At 47.7% G+C, this 18,339-nt stretch overlaps 1 long non-coding RNA gene across 1 annotated transcript; it reads left to right on the forward strand.

Annotated features, from left to right (window-relative positions):
- The first annotated feature begins 5,283 nt into the window (after positions 1-5,283).
- On the forward strand, positions 5,284-17,534 carry LOC309860515. The gene is made up of 4 exons (XR_014309416.1): positions 5,284-5,654; positions 6,723-6,754; positions 16,661-16,797; positions 16,889-17,534. It is a non-coding gene; the product is annotated as an uncharacterized lncRNA (long non-coding RNA).
- Positions 17,535-18,339: the final 805 nt, after the last annotated feature.

The following is an 18,339-nucleotide window of genomic DNA, read 5'->3' on the forward strand; positions in this document are numbered from 1 at the left end:
TGCCTCCGGAGCCCCCAAGCTGGTTCCCACAGCAGCGGCCACAGCACATCCTCATGGGGGCACCCGAGGGTCTTGTCGTGGCTGCCTCGGTGGTCTAAGTCCTGAGCCCAGTCCCCCGGCTCGGTTTAGGTGGGGAAGGGGGAAAACAATTGTCAGCCACGGTTTTCTCAACACAAATGACTTAAAAAGTGTGAAACTAGAAACCCACAAAGAGTAAAAACATTGAAAAGCATCTGAAAGAAAACTCGTCCACACAAAATCTTGCACACAGATGTTTATAGCAGCTTTATTCATAATTGCCAAAACTTGGAAGCAACCAAGATGTCTGTTGGAGGTCAGATGGATAAACAAACTGTGGTCCACCCAGACAACAAAATTTTATTCAGTGCTCAAAGAAATGAGCAATCGAACAGTGAGAAGACATGGAGGAACTTCAAATGAGTATTTTCGAGGGAAAGAAGCCAATTTGTGAAGGCTGCATACTGTAGGATTCCAGCTGTATAACATCCTGGAAGGGTAAAATTCTTTGGAAATAGGAAAAATTAACCAGTGGCTGCCAGGAGTTAGTGGGTAGAGAGAGATGAATGATTTTTAGGGCAATGAATAAGAGACTCGCACATCTTTCCAAACCCATCGAATCTACAACAGGGAGTGTGAACTCTAACATAAACTGTGAATTCTGGGTGATAACAATGTGTCCGTGTCGGTTGTAACAATGTACCAGTCTAGTGGGAGATACTGATAACGGGGGCCCTGGGGGTTGGGGGGGTGAGGTACTTAGGAACTGTGTACTTCCTGTTTAATTTTGCCGTGGGCCTAAAACTGCTCTAAAAAATAAGGTCTATTAATTAAAATCAAAAAAGCAAACTTCAGAACCATATGAGGTTCTAGATCAAGCCCTAGAGCCAAAGGAAGCACCTGTCTGATCCAGGAAAATGCTTCAGATTCGGCGCGCTCCCACCAGCCTCCAGAGCGGCCCAATCTTTTCCCAGGATGGAAACATTTGTTCCGAGGGGAAAATAATCTGTTCCTGACCCCTGAGGCCTGGGAACGCTATGCCTTGGGCTGGAGTGGCGCTGTGAGGTACTCGGGGGTTGGGGGGGGGGGGACATAGCGGGAGTTTCTCCGCCCTGGTGCAGACCCCTCTCCTGGGGGAGTGCCCGGTCCTCCTTACAACCCAGAAAGGACCAGGAGGCTCTTGATGAATGACCAGAGCTGGCTCTGCTCCACGAAGCCACTCTCATGTCCCTCTTGGGCTCTCAGGTCATGCCCTTCGCCCCCGCGTTGTGCACCTGCCGGGCACACGTCCTCTCTTCCCTTCAGGCGTCACCCCCTCTGCACTGTGTGGGGCTCCTCGGTTTGGGACCACTTGGTCTCTGCTCAGACAGGGCCCCTCTCCTCCCAAGTGTTGTTCTTATAACATCCTCTTGATCTGTGAGGTGGGCACACTGCATCTGAGCCCCAGAACCCTTGAGTAATTCCTTACTAGGCTAGCAGAGGTGCCAAGCTTCCCTTGAACACCTTGGCTGGGGTGATGGCAGAGGTGTGTCCACTAGGGGGCGAGCTGGCTTCAGAAAACTCCTCCGGGGAGGTGTCCCGAGACCTGGAGGTGAAGGGGAAGGATGCCAGGAGGAAGCAGCCAAGAGAGCTGGAAGGGACAGGAGCCGGCAGCTTCCTCCCGCCCCGCCTGTGCATTGCGCGGTCCTGGGCAGAGGCTCTGAGCCCACCGCCTCTCTGCTCCCTGCTGCCCTCTGGTCGCAGCAGCCCTGTCTTGTGCACGGTGTTCCTAACCCCCACGGACTTGTTTATTGCTTGTTTCTCTGGCTGAAATGTCAGCCCTGTAAGGGCAGGGACCTTGGGCCACAGCCCATAGGAGGATGAGAGTGTGGTAGGCGAGGAATGCTGGAGGAGAGGCTGAAGACGGGCAGTTGTAGAGACACGTCTGCGGCGTCCTGCCTGTTCTCCGGGAGGCATCCTGCAGCCTCTGGCAGCCGGCGCTCTGGAAGGTGGGGCTATTTTAGAGGCAGAGGAGCACCGCTTGGCCCCGGGAGCACCTCTCTGATGTTCCATTTGGGTGGCTTCTTCTCCCTCCTGCTGTATTTACCTTCCATTGATGGCTAAGCATTTCTCCCAATTTTGAAAATTAGTGGGATTTAGGTGCCCCCCGGCACTGGGCTGTGATCTGGTTTAAGCCACTGTGCATTTGCTCGTGGGGACACTCCTGGCCCGAGGACCCCCTCCACCAGGGGTGCCTGACCCCACACACCCACCCAGAGAAGAGCTTGGGAACGTGCCTGCTAACGGGCACTCCAGCTGAGAACCGCTGCCTGCAGAGACCAGACAAGGTGTCTCCTTGTCATGCTGGGTCAGAAACACCAGGAACCAAGGCGACAAGTGGGTCTTCTCCAGGATGGCAAGTTGTCCGAGAGGGAACGTTTATGCACAGCCATGTCTGCCTTCCTCTGTGCTCACCCCCTGCCCCTGAGGGCCCCTGGGTCCCTGCCATCATCATTGGATGCTTTCTCGGGCTCTGAGGTCCGTCACTTGCCCCTTTCTGGGGTGCTCAGCAAGCAGTTCCCCCTCCCTGGGCCTCAGGAGCCCTCACTGGTATTACCGGTTGAGGCTGCTGGGGTTCCAGGCAGAGGATGGGGAGAGAGGGGACAAGTAAGGAGGAGGAGCTGGCGGGCATGATGGGTCCAGCTCGGGGCAAGGCAAAGGCAGGAGCTGAGCAGAGCGGGGTCAGAACGCACTTGCTGCTGGTCCACAGCTGGGAGCGAATTTTCACCAGCATCTCAGGGACGCTGGAAACATTCTTCAGCTGCCTTTGGCCTTGGGCTTCGGTTTCTTCCCGTGTCTGACTCTGAGCAAGCAAACACCCCTTCTCTGTCCAACCAGGCTTAACAATTGTTTACACTTTGCTCTACTTCCTGTTGATAAATGAAAAAAAGAAACACCCCGCAAACCTATCTGAGCTCTCCTTCGACTGCTTTTGGCAATCCCACTCTCCCTACCCCTCACCCCCTTGCTATTAGTCCGGTGTGTCATTTTTTTCATACACGTGTATGTTACATACATACCTACGGGCAGTGTGTATCGGTTTATGTGGCTTTAGGAATTTTGTTAATGATACCTAGTGTGTACTATTCTACAACTTTTTTTGGTAACTCAACTTTTTCTTTTGAGATCTACCCTGTATGTGTAGGTGTGTATATATACATTTACATATAATATATAAAATGTGTATATATAAAATAAGTATATATATAATATAATAATGTATATTATAAAATAACTATATATACACACACATATTTCTATTTTGCTCCATGTTAGTATCCCATCATATGAACATGTCCCAATCGATTTTTCTATTTCCTGAACAACTGGACCTTTATGGCGATGGGGTTTGGCCTCTTGATCTGCAGAGCGGGAATTGCTACATCTCCATCATGTACTGTGGAGCTTATGGGAGGGGTCACAGGGGACAGTACCTTGCATGGCGATTGGCCACAAAAACTTCTCAAGACCTTTCAGGGAGAGTGGTTTTCAGCTCCCAGGTTAAGTGCTGGTGCAGGACACTCTATGTCCAGTGTCTTCTCCAATGTCCAGTGATGGCGGCCTCTCAGGTTGACCCCACGAAAGGGGGGCTTGTGACCCAGCGAGTAAGGTCAACACGAGGCTCCATCAGACACTGGAAGAAACATTAGGAGTCACGTAACCCAATTTCCTCCACAAGGGACCACCACGGGCTGCCCACCCCTTGTGGGAACCACACCCCTTGTGGGAACCTCTAGCCCCAAAGGCAGCTCAGGCTTATATTGGGTCAGAAATCTGTGTGTCCTGGTGAGTTCCACTTTTCTGTCTGGGGCTTCAGGGTACGTGGCCTATTTAGCAGCGGCTGGTGTAGAGGCCCCGACCCCGGCCTTTCATTCTCCGGGCTAACGTCACATTTCAGAAAGGAGATGCGACTCTCCGAGGACACCTTCTCTCACGCCCCTGCCTCCTGCTCATCCTCTGAATGTGCTTCTGTTCCCAGTCATCGGTGGCAAATTCCTGGCTGAGCTGAGAGCCGGCTGGAATGTTGGGGCCTGTAGGACACACCAGCGACGGCATGAGGCGCCCTCTGCGGCTGCTTTCTGCCTTTGTACAAACAACCTCGTCCTGAAAGCCTGGGGCTTTTCTGCCCTCGCGTCTTCTTCCCATTCATCACTTTGCTTGGAACTGACCCTTCAACCAGTTCGCACGGAAATCCAGACGGGTGTCTAGGTAGTCTCTTATTAATCAGTGTAGCCTCCCTCCTGGCACTGTGAGGGGACCAGGGGGCTGGTGGCTCTGCGAGCCTAGACCCTTCCTTCCTGGGCCTCTGAAGCCCACTCCCACGGGCCCCCATTCTTTGATGAAGACAAGTGATGCTCAACCTTGGATAACTTGCACTTGAAAGCAGCGTCAAGTGCTGCCTTTTCACTTGTCTTTTCAGTGAGAACCAAGAGCTTCTGGACTCCAGGTTGTGGGTCTCTTAGAAGGAGCCCATGCAGATGTGAGAGCTGTAGGCCGCCTGAGGCTTCCTTGAGAAGCAGAGAAAATGCAACGAGAGATGAAGGGCAGCGAGAGCAACAGAGAGAAGGACGTGGACGGGCAGAGCGGAGGAGGGGTCCTGGTGCATCCCAGCCCTGGTTCCCAGCCGCTCGGGGGCCACCAGATGCCCCGCGCGCTCATGATGAGTCTTCCTTCGGCACGAGCCAGTTTCGAAACTGTGCAGTGTCTGTTCCTTACAACTGTGTGAGCCTTGATTGATGCAAACACAAAGCCGAGACAACTTTCTTGCCCAAACCAGCCACTTGACCCACTCCGGAGCCGCTCCTGCCCCCTCTCTGCCCCTGTGCCCGTGGCCTCTCGGCCGCTGTCCTGCCATGTGCCCTTTTGCGATGTGTTTCTCTCGTGAGCCGCGCCTATTGCCTTGGATGGTGGGAGGGCACAACCCTGGAATTAATAAGACGTGGGAACATAAGAGGAAACTCCGCGTTGAAAGGGCCAATCTGGACTTTGTTAGGGACCCCGTTCCCCCAGTTCATCTGGCCTGGAGAGAGGAAAACAGCTGCCAGAGGGAAAACACCTGGACTTAGAACCAATCTTTCAGTTTACGCAAGCAGAACCGTCCAGCCCGAGGCCGCCGGAAGTGCTCGGCTGTCTGGGCCTGGTTCAACGTCAGTCACACCAAGTTGCTAGAAAAATTGCGTTACCTAAGGAGGAAGTCTGCCCCCATCCCTGGCCCACTTTGGGCCACCCAGTGTGGCAGCTCAGAGCCTTGAGTTCCGCAGCAGCTCTGCTGGGACGCAGGGGCCGCCTTGGTTCTGGTCTGAGCTCAGCTCTCAGCTGGGCCACGTTGGCCAAGGGAACCTTCACTTCTGTGGGTTGTTGTTGTTGTTGTTTAATGGTTGTAATGAATCCTGGGCCCGCCTGTTTCGCAGAGTTTTAGGAGAATGAAATAGTAAGAATAAGGAGTGAAGGAGTTTTTGCCGAGCAGCCATACGCATGACAAGAATGGCTGCCGCGTCTACTGAACGTGGAAGGGTGTGGACTCGCGTATTTCGTCCTTCAACACCTGCGGAGGATGAGATGAATTTGGATTTTTCCTGAGCAGCCCGGAGAGAAAGGTGAGCAGGCTCAGAAAAACCAAGGGCAGAGGGGGCAAGGGGCACAGCGTGTGACAGGAAAACAATGGGAAATTCTTGAAGGTGTGAAGAACCGAAGGAAGGATTTCTCCTCAGTGTCCTGGCTCTTCTGTAAACTCCCTTCCTTGCCCCCAGACTTCAGTGCAGGTTTGCTCATGGGTCAACGCTTGGCAGAGAAGAGCAATGGGGGAGGTGGTAGTACCATGACAAGACCAGCTGTGGAGCTTAGTGGGCACAGGAAGCTTGAGCTACAGTGACCTTGAATCTGAGCTACAGAAGTCATGGGGACTGTGTCGATGCCCTCAGCAGGTGGCAGAGGAGCGGGAGCCCTTTCTACGTAAATCTTATAGACCTGAGCGACTGACATGGAGAAGGGCTTGAAGGTCATGGGCACCCAACACCTCCATGAGGTGTCACCTCTGCTTTCTACTTCCCCTCCCGTGTTCTCATGTCACCTCTCCATTGCACATCCAGAGGATACTGGGTGTCTATCTGTGCCTTTCTTGTTCCTGTGAATTTATTCCCTCCCTGAGCTAGGATTCTGGCACACAGAGAGGAAGAGCGTGAGCTTCCCATGCTCCAAACTCACTGGCTTTGTACTTTTAAGAATCTTCGAGACGTATGGCCGAGTCAGCTGCCAGGATCATCACCCACAGTCCCCATCAGACTGATTTGTTTGCTCACAAACACAACCCAATGCTTTAAAAGAAAAACTTCTCGGAGGAAAGCTGAGGATAGAGCATCTCCCTGGACAATACCCAGCATGCAGGCACAGCCCAAAATGGTGCTGCCCAGGGGCAGTGTGGTGCTGGGTTGTTATGGAAATGGTTTCCTGACTGGAGCCAAGGGCATTTCCTTTGGCTTGACCACACCCTCAGCTTCTTTTTATTTTGGATGAAAATAGCCAAGCAGTTTGGCAGGAGACCTTGACCACTGGATGTGGAACTCGTAACTTCTGGGAAAGACAGTAGCACCGTAAGATGTTTATATGGTGACTCTTAGGATGCTACATTTTTCATGGACAATTTCTCTTCTGTTGTGTTCTTTCAGCCTCGAGGGGGCCCAGTGCATAATGAGTTAAGGTAGGTGTCATCTCTGATGTTTGCACATGTTCTGTAGATTAGTTCCATAGCTTAGCTAGGCCCTTTACATATATCATCTTATTTAATCTTACCATAAATGAAATAAGTATTATTTTAGTCTACGTAGAAGAAAACTGAAGCTTCAGGTTTGCCTAACTCCAAAACTCTTCTCCTCTCCCCCCACCTGATGTGTCCTTCCAAGCTTAGCTGGAAAGCCTATTGTTCTAGAAAGCCAATCCCTACGACTGCCACCTGGGGACTTCCCCAGCCCCAGCCCTCTTTCCTGGATTCCTAGACCTATGCTTGTGTGATGTTGGCTGAGCACCCCTACCTCACACCACCCCATGTCTTTATCCCAGTTCCTGAAATCTGTCAATATGCTACCCTAGGTGGCAAAACAGATTTTTGCAGGTGTGATTAAATGAAGTATCTTGAGATGTGAGAATTATTCTGGACTATCTGGGTGGGTCTAGTGTGACCACAAGGGTCCTCAAAAGAAGGAGGCAGGAGGGACAGAAGGAAAGGAGATGTCACTAGAGAAGCCGAGGTTTGAGGGATGCCTTGGAAGACAGAGGAGGGGACACGAGCCAAGGAGTCGGAGTATCTCCAGAAACTGTAAGAGGCAAGGAAACGGCCCCTCCCCTAGCACCTCCCGAAGGAATATACAGCCCAGCTGACACCAGGATCTTAAACTGTGAAGCCCATTTTGCTCTTCTGCCCTCCCAAACTCTAAGATGATAACTTTGCGTTGTTTTGAACTACCCAGTTGGTGGCACTTTGTTATGAGAACAATCAGAAATGAATACAGTCTGTGTTGGGATTTCTTTTCCCTGCACTTACATCCACCTCCCTGTCAGGATGTACGGTTCTGAAGGCTGGAACCACTTAAGTCAGTAGCTATATTTTGAGCAATCACTGTATTTTTGAGCATCCTGGAAAGCAAGGCAGACTTGAGTGACACATGTCTCTGTCCTCAAGAGAGAGAGGTTCGTAAAGATACAAACTTTGTATTTTTAGAGGTCCCACTCAAAACCTTGCACAAAAGAGATGGGCGGTAATTAGTGACTGAGGGTCCCCATGATACAAAGAAAAGATTTTGATAATACGGAAGAAAACACGAATATATTTAGTAAGCTTTTATAAAAGAAACTAGAAATAGGGGTCCTCTGATTTTTAAATTAACAGCCGTGAAAGTAAAAATGTCCTTAAGCTTAATTTAATTCCAACTGAAAGAGAACAAGGAGAAGGGGAGGCAGCTGGAGCCTTGGCCCTGTGAAGGGGGGGATTGTGAGAGGCTGGTAGAAATGAGCTGAAGGCTGTGAAGGTCGAAAGGCTGGGAGGTTCTGGAAGGAGGAGGGGCTGGGTAAACTCCTCTAATTAAGTCTGCCTCTGTGACCTGTAACTACTTATTCTTGACTTTGAATTACTAGCTAAACAAATTAGACCATTTGCCCAAGGTTAGAGTGGCCTATATCTTTACACCTTAGCTCTTACCTCTGAAAAGAATAGCGGGGGGCAAGAACTGGAATTGTTAGCTTCTGCTCCCCGCACCAGGTGTGCCTTGACCCCTATGTCAAGGACAGGCATCCACCCTGGGAGGGAGGGAGACCGCCCTGTACCCAGATAGGTCAACTGCTTCAATGTGCAATTCTCAAAGATCACCTGTATCAGAATTACGTGATTCATATTAGGGTTCCTGAACCCTTCCCTTTCCAGACCACTTGATTCTTTTTTTAATTATTATTTATTTATTTATTGTGGAGGGTGAGGTGGAGAAAGAGAGGGAGTGGGGAGGGGCAGAGGGACAGAATCCTCAAGCAAACTCCCTGCTGAGCACAGGGCCCAGCTTGGGGCTGAATCTCAGGATCCATGGGATCGTGTCCTGAGCCCAAACCAAGAGTTGAACCCTTAACCAACCGAATCACCCAACGGAACCCCTAACCAGTTGAGGCACCACCCAGACCTCTTGATTCTGATGTTACCTAATATTTGAGAACAGTACAACTTTGCAAAATAACAATCTTGGTAACTTTATGAGCTCCATTAGCATGAAGTTTGGGGCCTTATTACACTTGGACTGGACCAACCGATTTTTGTGATTGATTTTCCTTTTAATCTCTAGAGAATTGGACAGTTGGATAAACCATACCTCATAATTGCCCTCTATTAAACCTTTAGTAGGTGTAACAACAGTAGACATTTTATGGCCATTTTCAGCATATGCCAGTTGCGCGAAATAAAAATTTATTACTCTACCCGTTTGACACATCTTATCAGATTAGTACACTACTCAATAGCATGATGTACAGCTCTTAGAAGCCCGATGCTTGAAAAAATAGAGGATGGTGGATTTTGCCTAGAATACTTTTGGGGTAGCGCCTGGGTGGCTCAGTGGGTTAAAGCCTCTGCCTTCGGCTCAGGTCATGATCCCAGGGTCCTGGGATCGAGCCCCGCATCGGGCTCTCTGCTCGGCAGGAAGCCTGCTTCCCTTCCTCTCTCTGCCTGCCTCTCTGCCTACTTGTGATCTCTGTCTGTCAAATAAATAAATAAATCTTTAGAATACTTTTGGGAATCAGTGCTATCCATAATAATAAAGCCACTGTTGGGAAAAAGTATATTCCCACACTCCAAGCATTTGATGGCTTGGATGTTGGTAATTTGGCTGTTTTACAACATGATGAAGCAATGAATATTAATCTTTCTGGCAGATTATTTCATCACTCTTCATTACTGGCATTATCTAAGCTATAAATGATTAACGGCCATGTAGAGATGGACACACTGGGTAATGTCCCTGCATGCAACGCTAGGAGGCTGGTAGAATTCCTTGTGCTCATTTTCATGCACAAGGAACCAGTTTGATCAGTGAAGGTCAGGCAGCTCCCCAGAAGGTGGGCTTCTAGACTCTAGTCCTGGGCTTGTGGTTGGAGATATGAGTTACTCATGATAAAATGATGAGAGAATGGTGAATGGTAGATTTCTTAAAAATGGCATTGAAAAGGAAGGTCAACACAGGGCTTTAACATTTCCTAGATCATGGGTGCATGTTGTGTGGTGTTCACATTTAGAATTACACTGCATTTTTTTTTTTTTTTTTTAAGAGGGAAGGTAGGGGGAGGAGCAGAAGGAGAGGGAGAGAGAGAATCTAGGCAGGCTCCATGCCCAGCATGGAGCCCAGTGCGGGGCTTGAACTCATGACCCTGAGATCATGACCTGAGCTGAAATCAGGAGTCAAACGCTTAACCGACTGATCCACCCAGGCACCCTATGCCATATTTTTAAAATTGCTATTTTGAATATGCTTCCTGGAAAATCAAATATGTAAAAGAGATGAGCCAGGGGGAGTGTTTACATTACAGCAAAAGTTTTGCAGCAGGAGCCAGTGGGAAGCAAGCAGGGCTCTGGAGGTGGATAGAATTGGGGTTCAGCTGTTGCTCAGCTAGCTTAGTTACTAGCTCTGCGTCACTGGGGATTTTTCTCAACTTTATTTCATCTCTAAAATGGGCCAACAAAGTCTACCTTATAGAACTCTGGTGGGGTTTTGAGACACTTCATATAACATGGAAGCCCTGAGGTTGATCCTTGCTAAATGGGGTTGACAGTGTTGATCTTCAACCCCATTATCACTCTTCAGTCTGACCGCTTAAAATATGTAAAACAATAATTTGTGCCTAATTTTTAAAACAGTATTGATTAAAGAAAATGTGTCCTGCCTCTTTTTTTTCCCCCTCCAGAGGGATATATGAAATGTTTTATTAGTCTTTGTGATCACCTTCCTTCCCACAGTTACCTGGAGCCTAGGGTCTTGTTAAGAGGTGCACGCTACATAGACTGTGGTTGAATTGGGTTGGCAAAGCAGTCTTGACAGGGGGTGGGGAACTTGGGTTTCTCACCCTGTAAGCAGACCATAATTAAATAGCTAGACCTGAGAAGAGTCAACAGAGACTATTATGTCCATATATTTACCTGTAATTAGGATGCACAATGGTTCTTTGAAATAGGTGTGCACTGGGCGTCACAGCTCCTAGCACTGCGAGATCTTGGGAACCTGTCTGGATTTCCTTTTTTTCTAAATTCGATTTTGCCGGAGACGTCTCTGGGGCCTTCTGGTCCCTGGCTCTGGATCCAGTTTTAACAGCAAAGGGAATAAGCTAGAGTCTCTTTGTAATCATAGGCTCCTTGGCTACCATGGGCTCCCACAGGAGGTGGCAAGCATTTCTGACCATAAGAAGAGCAAATGCAAGGTCAGGGTTAAGCATAAGTCCCGGCACCACATCATTGTTCTATAAAGGGGGTGTGATCATAGTCATACTTGTCTTGGAAACTCTGTGAGGATACATGAGATAAATGCTGCCACCGTTCTCAGCACGATGCACTGAGCCAGATAGAGCTTACTGCTGTCATATCGTCTGGTCTTCCAGGCTGGCTGGGTGCCCTCCTGTGGGTGACCATGACTGCAGAGCATGGATTTCTGCACGTCCGGTAACAGCCTGTACAGCTCAGACTTGCCTGAGAATTGGAGGAAAGCCATGAATTCCACCCGTGTCTAGCAAACGCACACCCCCCACCCCTCACTAAATGTCCATGGGGCGCTCGATTCCATAAGTCTGTGGGACTGGGTTTTGGAACATGCAGCTCAAAGGAAATTACCAGCAAACGTATGGAGCACTTACTGTGAACTGTCCTTGAAGTCCATCAGGATGCAAAATGGCAACGGCATTTATTACTTTTCACCAGCACTTTCTTCTTCCACATATACACACAAACACACACATATATGTATATATATAAAATTTATTTGACAGAGAGAGAGATCACAAGTAGGCAGAGAGGTGGGGGGAAACAGGCTCCCTGCCGAGCAGACAGCCCGATGCGGGGCTCGATCCCAGGACCCTGAGATCATGACCTGAGCCAAAGGTAGAGGCTTAACTCATTGACCCACCCAGGCACCCCCCGCTTTCTTCTTTTTGAAGCTGAGTGTCCAGTGGGCTGACCCCAGTCTTCTTCCTTGAATCTCAAGTTTGACCAAGGTCAGAATCCGGATCTCCATGGAGGAAATGTCTTTCCCAGCGAAAGGTCTAAACGCTCGGATGAGAACATCCATACTAACGAGAATTGCCTTTATGGCGCTTCACTCACATTAAAAGTATTTTTATGGTCAAGTTTAAGCAAGCTATCCCAGTAAACTTCTTATGGGGAGGGATGAGGTAAATCTTGAACAGATCACATGGTTCTTTTCTGGTGGTTAGTAGGTGAGTTACCGAATAAGGTACTTGGGGGAATAAAATAAAATAGGAGTGAATAAATGAGAGAAATGCTGGTTCAGTCCATCTTTACCCAAATGCTTGCTTGTTCCTCCTGCAGTCTAGAAGCCCCAAGTAAAAAGGGCCCCTGAGTTTGTGGCTCGCTGCACAAGAGAGCCTGGCCCATAGGAGACCCAATAAACTGTTGTGCTGTAATTGATGAGCTCTGATTCTCAGACCCCTGTTCCGTGACAGAAACTCCACCAACTGGCCCAAGTGCCTCCATGAGTATTTTAAGGACCCATGGAATGGTTTTGGCATCTCTATTTGTGGTAGAAAAATATATTAAGAGAAAAATCATCAGCTCATATAGAGCACTGAGCCATCCAATATATCTTTCCCGAAGTTCTTAAAAATTCAAACAAGGGAGCGCCTGGGTGGCTCAGTGGGTTAAAGCCTCTGCCTTCAGCTCAGGTCATGATCCCGGGGTCCTGGGATAGAGCCCCGAATCGGGCTCTCTGCTCAGCAGGGAGTCTGCTTCCTCCTCTCTCTCTCTGCCTGCCTCTCTGCCTACTTGTGATCTCTGTCTGTCAAATAAATAAATAAAATCTTAAAAAAAAAAATTCAAACAAGGCTGGCACAGCTTATGCGAATTAAAATGTTTCCTTCCTGGTTGTTATGGTCATCTTCACTTTAGTAACATTTGCTGAATCTGTGACTAATTTGTTGTTGAGTTTTTGACGAGGAACACAACATCCAAATATGATACTGTTTTTGTAAGCTTTCCGGTCATTTTGCATTAAAGCTTCGGTAGTTGGTTTTATTATGAATGTATTTTATGTATGTGCAATAGATTTAAACGATGTCAAAGTTTACACTGTAGGAGTCACATTGCCACTTTCAGAGGCAAATATTTTTCATATCTTGCTGTTTGGTGATCCCAACTTTTATGGATGTTGGCATTTACCGATACAATTGGAGGGCCAGGAGATGGCTTTGGCAATGCAGGTACCAGCAGGAAATAGTCTGAAATCTGCTAGTGGAAATACGGGTCTTTGTCTGGTCTTTTGCACTCTTTAAGTGAAGATCTTAGACTGGTACGAGGCTTTAGCATTCCCTTCACAACTACGGGTCTCTTTTCACAACGATAGAACAAAACTCATGTTAACCCAATCTGTATTTTGAAAAGCAGAGTGTGTCCTTATAATCACATTGCTTACCTCTAGGAGCTCAGGGTTAAGCTCAGGAGGTGAGAAGTAGACGTAGAAGAAATTTGACAGTGCTAGTTGCATATACGAAATGCCTCATCAGTGGGCAGACATTTTCTCCTGCTCCATTAAAGGTGGCAGCTCAAGGTGGGTCTTGGGGGGTAAAAAAGTTGCAGAAGGAGCTGAGCTGTTGTAAGAAAATGAGATGAGTTGAGGCAGGGTAGGTCTATTGCTGGGACATGGGTCGGCCAGGAGGAAAGGTTGTGCAGACGCCAGTGGATTGAAAGGAGATAGTGGAACGCCTTGCATGTCAAACTTGGAAGTCTGTCTTGTAGACGATGGGCACTGAAGGCTTCTAGAAGATTGTCTGATAGCAGCGGGACATAGGGCAAAAGGCTAAAGAATGGATTCAAAGTCCAGAGAAAAAGCCCAAAGCATATTACGGGCCTCTAGGTCCATTCACAATTTCTGCAGAGAGAAAGCTGAGCCTCGTTCTGCAGCCACAGATGCACCGTCTCTCCTGGATCAGGTGCACGCACGTGGCCTACCACAATTGGCCCACCGCAATCGGGCTCCTCCGTGCTTCTGCAAACCCAGCTCTCGCCACTTGCCTTCCTGGATGTTATGCTTCCCTTGCAATTCTCCCAGCGTGTCTGTGCTTTTTTTTTTTTTTTAATATAATAATTTTTTCAAAGTGGCTGTCTTTATTTTTCCCATTTTGGAAAAAAATGTTAAATGAAAGAAAATAACCTGGGTGGTCCCATCAAATTCAAATGTCTGTATTTAACAATCCCTGAAGCATCTTTTTTTAAAAAAAATTTTTAATTTTTTTTATTTTTTATAAACATATAATATATTTTTATCCCCAGGGGTACAGGTCTGTGAATCACCAGGTTTACACACTTCACAGCACTCACCAAAGCACATACCCTCCCCAATGTCCATAACCCCACCCCCTTCTCCCAACCCCCCTCCCCCCAGCAACCCTTAGTTTGTTTTGTGAGATTAAGAGTCACTTATGGTTTGTCTCCCTCCCAATCCCATCTTGTTTCATTCATTCTTCTCCTACCCACTTAAGCCCCCATGTTGCATCACCACTTCCTCATATGTGCTTTGTTTTTAATTCATGCCCCTGTACATACTAATCCCCGTGCCCTGAAAGCCCTCCCCGCCCGCCCGTCCTCCCCCTGCCTTCCACTGCCGCCTCTTTTCTTTTGTGACTTGGCCCAAGCACCCCCTTTATGATTAATGCTCTTGCCCTGTGCCCTTCCCTCCAGCTGGGAGCCTTTCCTAGGTGTCCACAGAGCCTCTTTGTCACCTTATCATGCTCTGTTGTTGTCACCAGCTTGCACAGGCCTTCCCGTCGCATCATACACTCTTCAAGGGAGGAGACCTTTTCTTCATTTCGAATCCCAGTACCTGGCCCAGGACTTGACAGGGAGGGATCGATCGCTCTATGTACTCTTACTGAGTTCATGATGGAGATGAACTCTTCACTTTCTCCTCCCAGGAACTGACTTGAGCTAAAGCAAAACATTCTGAAGGGAGAGCTTTCAGGATGTAAGGATAGTGAAACCCTAGGAGTGCGGTTCTCAAGCATTGGGCTGTGGCCCCTCGATGTGTTACGAACTCTTCTCAAGAAGGATCTGTAGAGGTGGATAAACACTTACGATACATTGTTGTTTTATCTTATTATCATGGTGCTGATTGTAGCCTCATCCAGCTAAGCAGGGCCTTTGAAGTGAGGGGGCTCTTTCCCTGATCTCGCTTCTAGGAGGCTTAGTGTGAAACTGGGTCAGAGACAGATATGGAGGTGAGGATGTGAGTATGGAAGAGAATATAGTCTGCAATAAATATCCCCGATCAAACGGAAATAGGGTCGCAAAGGGCAATTGAGTGACGATCCCACTAACAGTGGCTGCTTTTATAGAAGGCATGGGAATTCTGTTGTAATCTTTAATGTTGTTTGTGTCTTATATTCTTCGGGTTCCTTCCTGCCCATATTCTGGGTGGGAACTGCTGCCCTAGAGAGTGTTCCTGAAGGTTTACTAGGCCCCCAGTCAATAGGTCACAGGTCTTAGGGTGCAGACCATGGGGGATGTTAGTGGCCTCCTTGTTCCCTAAACCTGCCACCATTTTTTTTTTTTCAAACTGATGAAATGATAAAAAGTCAAGAACTGCTTTGCTCTTGTTTTTACAAAATTGTCTCCCTTTGGCAAGTTCTACAAATGTGTCTTGTATTCCAGGTTATGTAACCACTTCCCAGTAGCAATTATTTTTCAGTTGGGCTATTCAGGGGCAGATGATTTTCAAGCTAAGAGAAAGGACATTCACAATCACAGTGTGGAAACTTACTACCCCTTTTACAATTGTCCTGAAATTGTGTTAGTGGATGGTTCTTCATCATAGATGCTGACTAATGTCTCCCTTCCATATGCATCTCTTCTTCCTGCTTGATCAGTAAGTGTCGGAGAAAAACATACTGAGAAAACCCCCCACCAGGCTTGTGGTTTTATGAATTTATCTTTGCATTTGTGTCAGTTTTTGCTTGACATGTTTCAAGATCATTTTGACAGATGCAACCGAAGTTTGGTAAGATGTTTCTTTTATTACTCTGTGGCATTCCTCTTTTTATTAGTGATTTTTACCATAAGTTGTATCATATTTTGCTATCAATTAATGTCTCCATGCCAATTTTGATTTAGCACTTATGTGTACAGCCTTTCCCAATATTTTCTATGCCATCTTGTTTTAGGCATAACCTTACAGACAGGATATAGCTTGACGTTTAAAAAATATACGAATGGATAGTCCTTTTCTTTTAAGCAGTGGGCATAACCTATTTGCATTTATTTTGATTCCTTGTATATTTGAACTGATTGTAGAGACCTCTCTTACATTTTGTGCTTACCTTCCTTTCTGCTTGCATCCTTTTCCCATTCCTTCCCGCCTTTACTTAGACTGATGACATTTTATTTTGTCCTCTATTTCCTCTTTTTCCTGCATAAATTTTTCATTCCTTTTTTTTTTTTTTAAGATTATATTTCTTTATTTGAGGGAGAGAGAGGGAACACAAGCAGGGGGAGCAGCAGGCAGAGGGAGAAGGAGAAGCAGGCTCCCTGCTGAGCAAGGAGTCTGATGCAGGGCTTGATCCCAGGACCCTGGGATCATGACCTGAGCCAAAGGCAGACACCTAACCAACCAAGCCACCCAGGTGCCCTGAATTTTGCACTTCTTATTTTGACTCTTGCCATTAAATTTCAAAATATAAATATAGATGTATATTTTTATATGAATATAAAATTATTCATATCTATGGTTTTCCATCTTGTAATAGCTATTGGCATTTTGATAACATCTTTCCAATGCATTTATTGTGTGTAAAAATGTCTCCAGGAGTGATGTCATCATAACTCATTACACCCACATGCAGACTTACAAATACTTTGTCGCAGGTTTCTACTGTTTGGGGTATTCGTCTTCAACTCTTTTGGAAATAGCCTTCCTTTTGCTTTTGGAAACTGTTTCATCTGGGTGGGAGTTGCCATGTTCTTGAGACCTCTGCAGCTGCCCTTTGACGATTGGATGACGGGTGAGCGTGCGACCTCACATTAGGCCAATCAGAGTCCTTACCTGATTTTTTTGAATGGGAGCAGGAAAAAAAGAGGGCTTGTTCTCTCTAGCCATAGATGCTGGGATGGCTCGTGGGTGCGCAAGTACTGTGGCCTCCGGTGGCCGCTTCTTCCAATCCTCAGTGGAAGGGAATGAAGAAACAACACAACCCGTCCAAGAGGAACATGACTGAGAGGTTGACTCCTCAGGAGAAAGTACGTGAACTGTCTGGAGGCTGTCAGCCTGCTGAAGGACCTACATAGTCAAATGAGCACCTACATTTAGGGAGGAAAACCGCTTTATGCCTAAAGTACAAATGGTTTTGACTTTTCTGTGGAGATCTAAAAAGGGGGGGGGGACGTTCAAATTGTAATCATTGTCCTTCAAGGAATAGTGGGAAGAGACTAAGAGGTTCATGCCCACAGATACGCCACCACCTGAAGAAAGAGGAAGGAAGCAGCTTTGGAAAAGAAGAGGAAGCTGGAGTGGGATTGGAGAAAAGTTTCTGGAATCAGGGAGGATGAAAGGATCAAAGAGAGTTACTCTTTGAAGTCCATGGAAGTGGTCCCTTCAGAACAAGGGACGGGACCATGAACTATGGTATGTGCTAGAAGGTGAATTCATGTACCGTGTGAACGTGAGAGATGACACTGTCTAAAAGAGAACATTCAAAATGAATTTTGAAGAAATTTTGAATGACAGGCTTGGTTTAATACCCAACCTCTGCCTGAATCTTCTCTTGTTCTCTGTGCTGGTTTGGAGGTGCCCATGTGTGCACCTGCTTACAGCGGGCAGAGGTTATGTCCTGCCAGGCGGGAGCTGGAGAGGCATGACCGTCGGCCGCTCCAGCTCATTCCTGTTTGTGCGGGTCTCCCAGGAGGACGGGGCAGGGTTGGGGGGAGGATAGTATTGGCCCAGCAGTGCTGGGACAAAGGGAAATGGGTGTTTTCTCTTCCTTATTTTGGGCTGTGTCTAACAACTTTTATTCTCATGGCTTTTGTGCTTTGTTTTCCATGAGAAAGGGTGAGTGAAGAGAATGGGGCCTTGGCTTTTGAAAACCTTGCACAATGTGCAGGCTTCACCATTAGGGCCTGGTTCAAAGAGATATCCTAGCTTGAAGATGGGGGGATATGTTGGCTTCTTAGCAAGTCCCTTCTTGTCCGGAGATCTCCAGATATTACATCTGCGCGTGCTGAGGTGAACGTGGCGATGCCAGCAAGCCCTGGCCAGATGCCCTTACGGAGGACACCTGAATGCAGACGCTGACGCTCGGAGTGTTAGCTCACAGGCTCCCGATGACAGATGGCTGCAATACTCGGAACACATCCCGAGGCAAAGGAAAACAGAGAGTGATGGGGAGAGGAATCCCGTGAAAGAGATAGCTGGGAGGGAGACCTACCTGCTCCAGGCACATGCCAACAGGAAAGCAGGCGGGGTGCTCGGGGGCGGGGAGATGGGCAGCCAGGCCAGGGACAAGAAGCCCCGGGCTCTCTGGCAGGACCAGGTGTGACTTCTGAGATGG

Source organism: Mustela nivalis, assembly GCF_964662115.1.
Source record: "Mustela nivalis genome assembly, chromosome: 2".
Taxonomy (NCBI): domain Eukaryota; kingdom Metazoa; phylum Chordata; class Mammalia; order Carnivora; family Mustelidae; genus Mustela; species Mustela nivalis.